The sequence below is a fragment of the Cebus imitator genome, unplaced genomic scaffold, assembly GCF_001604975.1.
Source record: "Cebus imitator isolate Cc_AM_T3 unplaced genomic scaffold, Cebus_imitator-1.0 Scaffold37, whole genome shotgun sequence".
Lineage (NCBI taxonomy): Eukaryota > Metazoa > Chordata > Mammalia > Primates > Cebidae > Cebus > Cebus imitator.
In genome coordinates this window covers 3,967,065-3,978,508 of record NW_016107352.1, presented here as the reverse complement: position 1 = coordinate 3,978,508, position 11,444 = coordinate 3,967,065, and the positions used below count along the sequence as shown (strand labels likewise).

Genomic DNA, 11,444 nt, shown 5'->3' with positions numbered 1-11,444 from the left:
AGTTAATTTAAGAATACAGTAAAGCTGCAGGATACAAAATCAACATACAAAAATTAGAGGTCTCTATGTACACTAACAACATTCCAAAAGAGAACAATCCTATTTACAATAGCTGTAAAAATAATTTAGAAATAGAAATAAAAAAGAGACCTGCACACTAAAAACTATAAAATGTTAATGAAATAAATTGAAAAAGACACAAATAAATGGAAATATATCTCATGTTTATGAATTGGAAGAATTTATATTGTTTAAAGGTCCATAATACCCAAAGTGATCTACGGATTCAGTACAATACCTATCAAAATTTCAATGTCATTTTTCATGAAAATCAATCTTAAAATTCATATGGAACCACAAAAATCCCAAATAGCCAAGGCAATTGTGAGAAAAAAAAAAACTGGAGTCACACCACCTGACTTTAAACTATATTACAAAGCAACCATAATTAAAGCAGCATGGTACTGGCATAAAAATAGACTCATTGACCAATGGGAAAAAATGGTCTGGAAATGAGCCCATGCACATATGGACAAATGACTTTCAACTACTAAGGTGCCATGAATACAGTAAAAGAACAGTCTTTAATGAATACTGTTTAAAAAAATTGGGATATCCATACACAGAAGAATAAAATTAGGCTCTTATCTCACACCATATGCAAAAATCAACTCAAAATAGATTAAAGACATAAACATAAGACCTTACACTGTAAAACTACTAGGGGAAAACATTCCAAAAAAACTAAAAAACACTGGTCTGGGCAGTGAGTTTTTAAATTTGGCCCCAAAAGCACACTCAAAAAAAGCAAAAAGAAACTAACAGGATTACCCCAAAATAAAAATCCTCCACAAAACAAAAGAAACAATTAACAGAGTGAAGAGATGGCTTAAAGATCAAGAAAATATATCTGCAAGCCATGCATCTGATTAGGGGTCAATATCTAAAATATGAGACTCAATTCTATAGAAAGAGAACAAATAATCTGATTTAAGAATAGGTAAGGGAACTGAATAAACATTTATCCAAAGATCTACAAATGGCCAACAGATATATGGAAAAAATGCTGAATATTTCTAATCATTAGAAAAATGCAAATTAAAACCATGATGAGATATCTCCACACATGTTTCAGAATGGCTATGTAAAGATGAAAGATAATGAGTATTGGTAAGAATGTATAGAAAAGGGAACACTTGTATGCTGTTGGTGGAGATATAAATTAGTATGGAAAACTATATAGAGGTTTCTCAAAAAAACTAAAAATAGAATTACCATATGATTCAGCAATCCCACTTCTGAATATTTCCTCAAAATATTTGAAATCATTATATTGCAGAGATGTCTGCACTCCCATGTTCACTGCAGCACTATTCACAACGGCAAAGTTATGGAGACAGCCTAAGTGTCCATTAAAGAGGATTAGATAAAGAAAATGTGGTATCACACATAGTGGAGTACTATTCAGTTAAAAAAAAATTGTCATTTGTGGCAACATGGATGGAAGTGAAGAACATTGTGCTAAATTAAATAAGCCAGACACAGATGAATATTGCATGTTCTCACTATATGCAGAATATAAAACACTCAAATGCAAAGAAGGAATGAATAGAATGGTAGTTACAGGCAGGGGGAGGGTGCAAGAGGAATTAGGAGTTGGTCAAAAAGAACAAATCTATAGATTAGATATCTGATCTTTTTCCTTTATATTGGATTGCAGAATGAGTATAGTAAAATAATGTACATTTAAAAATCACTGAGTTAATTTCACATGTTCTCACCACAGAAATAAGTATTAAAGGTTAATGAACATATTAGCTTGATTTAATTATTCCGTATTCATAAACAATATCACTTTGAACCCCATAACTACATGCAATTATAATTTGTCAATTTACAATTAAAAGTGTATATAAGCCTGGCACGGTGGCTTATGCCTATCTCAGCATTTTTTGGGGCTGAGACAGTAGGATTGCTTGAGCTCAGAAGTCTGAGACCAGCCTGGGCAACAGTGAAACCTCATCTGCACTATAAACAAACAAACAAAAATTAATAAAAACATCTATAGGCCAGGTGCAGTGGCTCACACCTATAATCCCAGCATTTTGGGAGATCAAGGCGGACAGATCACGAGGTCAGGAGATAGAGGTCATCCTGGCTAACACAGTGAAAACCCGTCTCTACTAAAAACACAAAAAATTAGGCATTGTGGTATGTGCCTGTAGTCCCAGGACTAGGGAGGCTGAGTCAGGAGACTCGCTTGAACCAGGGAGGTGGAGGTAGCAGTAAGCTGAGTTCCTGCCCGTGGGAAAAAAACAGTCTGGAAATCAACCCATGGTCCATTTCAGCCTGGGCGACAGAGCCAGACTCTGTCTCAAACAAACAAACAAAAAAACGAACAAAAAACACCTACAGCAGAGGAGATTCCCAATTATCAGGTGAATAAATTAACATACATGGTTTGTGAATATCTTTTAACTCCTTTCTCCAACCACCCTAGTGGTTGATGAGCCTATGTACGAAGTAGCCACAGTGGCAGGGATAGATGCTATGCATGGGCCAAATAACATGGACTTCCCCCACCAAGGCTGACATGGATACCACTGTTGTTAAGCCTAATCTATCAACAACAGAGACCAATGCTTAGCCCTTTGATGTGTCATTATTCCCCAGGGGACTAGATAGATATCTGGTAGCAAATTGATTACATCAGTCTCTTCTTTACATGGAATAGACAGGGATTTGTTCTTATTGGAATAGACATGTATTCTGTATATGAATTGGGTTTCCCTGTTTATAATACACTGCCAGTGTCACAATTTGTGAACCTATGGATTGCCTCACTCATCATTATGTTACTATACAAATGTTGCTGGTAACTGGGGAACTCATTTCAGAGCAAAAGTGCATAATCGGCTTATGAGTTCATTAATCTTCCAGCACCAATCACTTAGAAGCAGTTGACCTAGTAGAATGCCAGAATAACCTAGTGAAGACCCAGTTATGATCCCAGTTTGGAGACAATGTATGAGGTTCTATTTTACAGAATGAAGTTTATAGTTTGAATTAGTGACCAATATTTGGTGCTGTCTGTCCCATAGTCAGGATAGATGGACCCAGGAATCAACATACAAAATTGCATATAATTCCCCTCACTATTAGTAATCCTCTTGCAGAATTTTTGCTTTGAGCTTTGCCAATTTAGAAGATATAGTTCCAAGGGAAAAATGTTTCTACCAGGGGACACAATGAGGATACTATTGAATTATAAGTCAGGGCTACCACCTAGCCATCTAGGGTTCTTCATGCTACTGATTTAACAGATAAAGATGGGGTTAATCAACTGGCTGGGATGATTGAGTCTGATTCCTAACAGAAATGGGGTTTCTGCCTATACCAGAGCAGGAGGACTATGTTTGGAACCCAGGAATTTCTCCACCCCAAAAGGGAAGGTCCACTGAAGACTCAGGTCCTTCAAAATGAGGGTTTGAGACATCTCACTGGGTTAAAAACAACGGCAATGAGCCGGGCACGGTGGCTCATACCTGTAATTCCAGCACTTTGGGAGACCAAGGTGTTTGGATCACAAGGTTAGGAGTTCAAGACCAGCCTGGCCAAGATGGTGAAACCCTGTCTCTACCAAAAATAAAAAAAAAAATAGCCAGCCATGGTGGTAGGCACCTGTAATCCCAGCTACTAAGGAGACTGAGGCAAAGAACTGCTTGAACCCAGGAGGTGGAGGTTGCAGTGAGCCAAGATCACGCCACTGCACTCCAGCCTGGGCAACAGAGCAAGACTCTGTCTCAAAAAAAAAAAAAAACAGCAATGACATCTTTGATAAGGCGAAGTTACAACCCTCAAAAGAGAAAAGGGATTTATAGTGAAAGAGGAAAGTTATAAACTACGACCTTGGGACTAGTTAAGAAATAATGCCTAAATAATATATGTACTTTCTGTTTTATTACATAAGTGAGTGTTCATCTCTATACATGTAAATTTTCCTTTCATATGCTTCCTCTTATTTTCACAAATTTTGTCGGCAGTTAAGTTTATAATTTGGTCTTTAGGTGAGGAAATATTCAGATGGAACTGTGACTGAATTTGGGGAGTAGCTATCATAGCCAAGAGATAAATAGTGTAATCATTTATAGATGTGGATGCTTTTATTGTTGTAACTTTAGGCTCCTCATTTTGAAAAGAGGATGAGAGCATCTTCATTTGTACAAAGGATAGTTGCATTTCTGGGTGGAAACATAGAGTTGTTTTTGTTGTTTGTAAAACAAACACACATAGAAGGATGCAAGTATGTGAGTAGCTAAAGAGATGGATTTTGCCAGTTTCTGAATTACTGTCCCGAAGCTTCAAACCCACTCTTCTAACTGAGCTTTGTGATGCTGGTGTTGGGACTCTCCAAACTACATTCCTGCTTTACCAGATGATTTTCTTAGGCTCTCCCAATAGGGGATACTAGGAGAAAACTATTAGATTGGAGAAGGAAAAGCCTTGTTACTTCCTGTTTGCTTCTTATTCCTGTTCCTGTCAGTGTCCTCCAGCCTCTTTTCACTCTAGAAGTGGCAGCCAGTTCTAGTAGCAGCAGTTGAAGCAAATTTGCAATTTCCAACATTTGCAAAACTAGCTGCTTCATACTCACTCCATCTAAGAGACACCCACTGTCCACTGCCCCTCTCCTCGGAAGTCTGAGTTTCAGCTACTCGGGGCATACTTCTAAGCTTTTAAACCTTAATAATTTTAACCTCTTCCCCTTATTCCCTTAGCTCTAGAATTGATAGCTTCTTCCTGCAATTGCCACCTCTATGACACCTTATTGTTCTCTTGCTTTATCAGTTCTTAATAACTAATTGGAACCTCTTCATATTAAATTCTTTTAATGAAAATGACGGTATAGTTTCTGTCTTCTGACTGGACTCAAGTTTAGCCTAAAACTGCCTTCTTATATATTTCAAGTTCAGCCTAAAGATTTCTCCATACAGAGAAACACTGTAAACCAGATGTGTAAACAGATTATAACCGAATCTTGTTTCAATCAAGTTTTGGCCAAATGAAGGCAGCCAGAGGTTCAAACCATGTTCAAATAAAGTGAACACGAAGCTATAATCAATCCAGCTGTTTCTGTATCTCACTTCCGTTTTCTGTGTGGCACTTTCCTTTTTCTGTCCATAAATCATCTTTTATCACAGAGCTGTGCTGAAGTCTCTCTGAACCTATTTTGGATTGGAAACTGCCTGATTTCTGGGTCATTCTTTGTTCAATTAAACTTTAATTTTTATGTGGTTTTTTGTTTTAGTAACTCTAAGTGATTCAAGAGGTAAACTCAGGCTAGCTCGTAAAGCATCTAACAATATGCATTGAGGAGTTTGGACTTACCTTGAACAAGATAGTATTAAAGTGTTTTAAAGCAAGGAAGTGACATAATCAGATTTGAATTTGAGGAAAATTACCCTCCTGGCACTCCATAGAACAGATTGGATGGTCAATTATAGAGGAAGTTAGGAAGATATTGCAGAAATCCAGATGAGATAATGGGTTGAACTAAAGTGAAAGTGTAGATAGGAAAAAACTGAGTGAATCTAAGAGTTATTAAATAAAATAAACAAAACTTGGTGTGATAGGTTGGATAAAGGTGGGGAAGGAACAAAAGGAATGTGTCTCATGCAGAGCTAAGGAAGAGAAACATATCAAAGATGACAGTTTCTGATAATGACAGCTGGGTGATTCAGATCACAGAAAGTGCAAACAGGGTGATCAGGTTTTGGGCAATTGAATGAATGGAGTTTTGAACTGTGGTCTTTGGGTCTAAGGATAGCCAGGGGTGGATATGTGAGGAATGCTTGGATTCAGAGGTGTGGAGCTCATGAGAAAGAGATGTAGCCCGGTGAGAGATTTGGGTATCATTAAATACATGGCTCAGAGAGCCAAAGGAGTTGATGGAATACCCAGGGAGGGAATGGAGTAAGAAGAGATCTAAGACCAAAATCCTAAGAACAAAATGTGAGGACGATTGGTGTGGTACTTTAGGCAGGTGTTTCTTTTCATTCCGGAATTTGAAAGGTACCATTAACTGTGTCCAGAGTTAGGGCCCATTTACATGACCTCAGGATCTCAGAAAATTTGCCTCACAGTTTCCTTTTGGAAGAGTTGCTATCATCCAGTGTTCACTGCCATGCCTGCATTGTCTCCCTGCACAGGGGACTCTAGTGGGACTACTCTGTTTGTTGGCATCACTATTCGATGACCAGTAAGGGGTGCTCATCTATGAGGAACTGATGGCAGAGGTACCTAAAGGAATGCTTAGCACCGTGCAAGCAACATGAGAACCTCTGAGTGGGTAAGACCACTGGAAAGCAACTGTCTAAAGGGTCACTTGATTGGGACATGACCAATAGGTGCTGACCCAACAGGTCACCTTTACCAATTCAATTACATTTTCCTCTGGGAGGAAGTGTAATGGTATAGTGGTTAAGGGCATAGGTGCTAGGAAAACTTAAAAGGCTAAAATCCCACTTCTCACTCTTATCAGCCATTTGACACCTAGCAAGTTACTTCATTCCTCTAAGCTTCAGATGAGTCATCTATAAAACAGTAATAGCAAATCATAAGGAAGTTGAGGCTTAAATAATTTATGTAACATGATCCATCTAATAGATGAATAGCTATATATTATATGTAATCTATATAAGAACCAATATACATCTCAGTATCTGGCATATCTTCTGTGTTAACTACACATGCTTGATGTCAGTTTATTGCCTCTCTTCTCCAATGTGATCTGCATTACCAGCTCTGTGATGATGGAAATTTAAATATTTTTCATTTGTAGTGAGAAAATCTCTAGTTTTATCCATGGAGAGTGTGGAGGATCATTGCAAAAGCAGGGATTTATCTAGTGTGCTGCCATTTTTGCTTCTCCTTTGCTCCTGCACAGATGGCACCAGCATGTGTGTTGGGACACCACTGTACTCTGCCAGCTGCATGTCCAGCATGTATAGTCTCTTGCCAAGCTTGTAGCCTGGCCTGGACTGCTGATCACCTCACCTGGCACTCAGGACATGATCACTGAACGTCTCAGGCTATGGGGCACCCTGCCCACAAATAAGCTTCAGATGCCCTGACTCCCTCTTTGTGCCTACCTGGCTATCAGCCTCTGCCCATCTCTATCCAAGTTGCTTATTGTGTAACTCTAGACACAAACACTGTGCATTCCAAGTCACACATTTCCTGAGGCCTGATACTCTCTGTGTGCTTGTTACTATCATCAACCTGCCTGCATTGCATAAGGTTGTTTCTTAAGATGCCCAGATAGGCACACTGCATACCTGTCTGTACACAGCCTTACCAATGAGCAGAATCCCAAAACTCCAAATTCCTCTGTAAGCCTGCCTGCCTGCTAATGCCATCACACCTACCAGAGGGTAGTTTCCTGCTTGCTTAGCAACTGTACACTAGCTCTAGCCTGGGCAATACAGCAAATGCCTCTGCTATCTACTAGGCTCTGAATCCCAACCTTGGAAAGGGCCCCTCTTTCCAAGTTTGTTCTTCTGTGGATACTCTGCCTTATCCCTATGGTATTCCTTTGAGTTCTCTTTACAGCTTTATAACAGCTTTAAAGTTACTTCCCTACTTAATACTTTTTATATTAAATTTTCCATATTCAAATTGATGGTTTGTCTCTAGAATGAACACTGACTGACATACTATTTTTAGGTACTGTATTACTTTATTCAACTAATATTTATTGAGTCCCTACAATGTGGCTGACACTTTATAAGTATTTGTCAAACATCAGTGAATAAAACAAAATATGTGCCTATGGAACTTGGATTTTCTATAGAAAGACTCAGATTGGGTTCTCTCCTCCCACTGCCCAAGACGCTAAAAAGAAAGGCCAATGGGAAGAAGCAGGTAGCCAAGAAAGTAGTGAATCCCTGTTTGAGGAAAGATTTAAAGAATTTTGGCATTGGACAGGACATCCAGACCAAAAGGGACTTCACCTGCTTTGTGAAATGGCCCCGTTGTATCAGGTTGCAGCAGCAGAGAGCCATCCTCTATAAGCGGCTGAAAGTGCCTCCAGAGATTAACCAGTTCACCCAGGCCTTGTACTGCCAAACAGTTACTCAGCTGCGTAAGCTGGCCCACAAGTACTGACCAGAGAAAAAGAGAAGCAGCAGAGGCTGTTGGCCCAGGCTGAGAAGAAAGCTGCTGGCAAAGGGTATGTCTCCACTAACAGATCACCTGTCCTTCAAGCTGGAATTAACACTGTCACCACCTTGGTAGAGAACAAGAAGGCTCAGCTGGTGGTGACTGCACAGGACATGGATCCCATTGAGCTGGTATCTTCTTGCCTGTCCTGTGTTATAAAATGGCGGCCCTTAACTGCATTATCAAGGGAAAGGCAAGACTGGGGCATCAAGTCCACAGGAAGACCTGCACCACTGTAGCCTTCACACAGGTTAACCTAGATGACAAAGGAGCTCTGGCTAAGCTGGTAGAAGCTATCAGGACCAATTACTACGACAGATATGATGAGCTCCCCTGTCACTGGGGAGGCAATGTCCTGGGTCCCAAGTCTGTGGCTTGCTTTGCCAAGCTGGAAAAGCCAAAGTTTAAAGATATTGCCACCAAATGGTTAAATGAACACAGCTAAGTTTTCTGTACATAAAAATAATTAAAATAATACAAATTCTCCTTTAAAAAAAAAAGACTGAGATTGGGGCAACAGAGTTAAACCATGTGAGATGTGTCTTTGCATCTAGAAGACAGAAAGGCACCCTCACATGTTTCATAAAGCCAAGCTTTGAGAACAACTCCAGTATTTTGAAGTTATTCACTGTATTATTTTATGGAAGTGTTATGGTGTTGCCTTTCTCCCTACTTTAGTTGGTTTAAAATACTATCTAATCCAAATCCCATTCATTCGAATGTTTTTACCATAATCTTTTTGTTTAGTCATATTTTAAAATCAAATTGCTATTGAGTGAGCTTGTCTTACAAGTTCATTATGATATACATTTTAAATGTAAAATTTTACTATTCTTGTAGCCTGGTGCTTTGTTCTCCTTTCAGTCATCTAACATGAGTGGCAGCATTCATTAGATATGCAATTACTATACAGATAGTTATTCTCTTAATATTGCTTAGCAACAATTATTCAACATTCAGCTCCTTTCAGATTTTGCACTGATATATTTTGAAATCCTGAAAAGGGTGTACAATTTCAGGTATCTAGCATCGAACTCCATTATTTCTTTGCTAAAACATTATAAGTTAATCTTACAATTTGTACAAAAATAACACATTTCTTAAAGCCCATAACTGGCAGTTGACCCCAGCATTTCTGCATGTTTCTGTAAGTCAAACTTAAAGATGTCCAGAACACTCAACTAGTTGGAATAAGTGTATTTGTATTTCAAATTCATTAATCTTGAGAGACAAAATCCGTTCCTTGATCAAACAAGTTCTGAAAATAAAAGGGCCAAAAATGTTGTTAAACTAGATACATTTATCAGCCTCTTGAATTACGTAATGTTACGTAAATCAAATTGACATAACAAAAGTCCTGTAGTCTTCGCTTTATCAGGTCTCTTACCAAAAGGAAAATGCAAACAACCCTCAAGTGTTATTGACTGTAACACCAATTTTTTGAAACACATCAACATAAAATGCCAAGAGCTAGAAAATAATGAGCTTTATAAAAAATAGATAAAAGCAACAAATATCAACCCAAAAGTAAACATTATGTCAATTTTCCCTCTTAAGCAGATATATTCCTACATTACACATTGACCAAATTCTTGAAATGTTATAAATAATTCAAAATTGTGGGGAGCTGGATTATGTTGAAAGGAAGCTAATGACTATAAATGAGAGAACCTGCGGTTGATCTTTAATTGAAATATTTTCCTATTTTATTAGTTTTGCTCAAGGTATGCAGCAGTGAAAGTCAAGCCCAGAAACTCATCAGAATTTCCTAGAGAGCTTTTCTAAAACTACAAATGCCCAGGCTCTATCCTACACAGCTTCTTCAGGGTGGGCACCCAATAATTCATATTTTTTGCAAATCCACCATTGTACTCAATGGTGAAACACTCTCCTTTAAAAGGTTCAATATGCCTAGGAGAGGGAGGAGGGGTTCCATATCATGTCCACTCTTTCTTTCTTGATCTTGAGCAAATGTCTCTGAATGCCTTTGGACTGTCCATTTAGAGATTCTCTCTCTTTCCCATGCCTACACTTTGAACAATTATCTTTCCCACTCCAGAAGTTTTTACTAGCTTACAAATGGAAGTCAATGAGGTAGACATACAATTTGAAGAATAATTATAAACACTCATGCACATAACACATCTTAGAATATGAAATGTTGCCCCCCCAGATCCCAGAAGACTCCACGTGCCCATTTCTAATCACAACCTTGTTAGTGAAGTTAACTACTATTTAATTTTTGTGATTGTAATTTGCTTGATTTTCTTTAAAGTTTTACCATAAATACCTGCATCTCTCACAATATTGTTTTTTTGCCTGTTTTCCAACTTCCTGCTAATGCATTCACACCATATTTGACTTCTTTCATCCATCAGTATATATGAAAATATCATTCAGGTTTGCTGTTATATGACTATAGCATAACTTTTTTTCCATTCTACTATTAAGGGACATTAGCATTGTTTCTGATTTGACAAAAACAAGCAATAAGGAAGGGATTCGCTATTTAATAAATGGTGTTGGGAAAAACTGGATCCCCTCCTTACACGTTATACAAAAATTAACTCAAGTTAAAGACTTAAACGTAAGAGCTAAAACCATAAAAACCCTAGAAGTAAACCGAAGCTGCTAAAATGCTTATATGAACATTCTTGTATAGTATCCTAATCCACACATGCACAAAATTGTCTGGAACTGTTTTTGTGAGTTGCAAAGTAATAACAGTAACAGCAATAACGATAATAAATGCATTCTGGTGTTTATTACATTCCAGGTACTGTTCTGAACATTTCACGAAGACTAATTCATTTAATGCTCTCAACGCTGTGAGAACAAAAATTGCTTTTGGGGTAGGGAGGTAGACTTTACTTTTATGAATCAAATCACATGTTCAAGGCCAAAAATCTAGGAAAATGGGATTCAAATCCATGTAGTTGGCAGAAGTGTCTGTACTCAACCATCATACCACAATGTAATACCATCAATGCAGTAACATGAAAATACAATAGTATTATGCATAATAATCTTCCAATTTACTAGAAAACGTCAAATTGTATTCCAAACACATTATAGTTATTTATACTCCCACCAGCAAGATAAGAGTTTCTATTATTTATCTTCATCAACACTTGTTATTGTCAGACTTTATCAAACCTGAGAGTTGTGTAATATAATCTCATTGTAATTTATATATGCATTTTCTCCTATTACAAATGAGGCCAAGG

The 11,444-nt window shown here is 37.9% G+C and overlaps 1 pseudogene; it reads left to right on the top strand.

The window, feature by feature from the left end:
* The first annotated feature begins 7,727 nt into the window (after positions 1-7,727).
* On the top strand, positions 7,728-9,856 carry LOC108301865 (annotated as a pseudogene).
* The last annotated feature ends 1,588 nt before the right edge of the window (positions 9,857-11,444 follow it).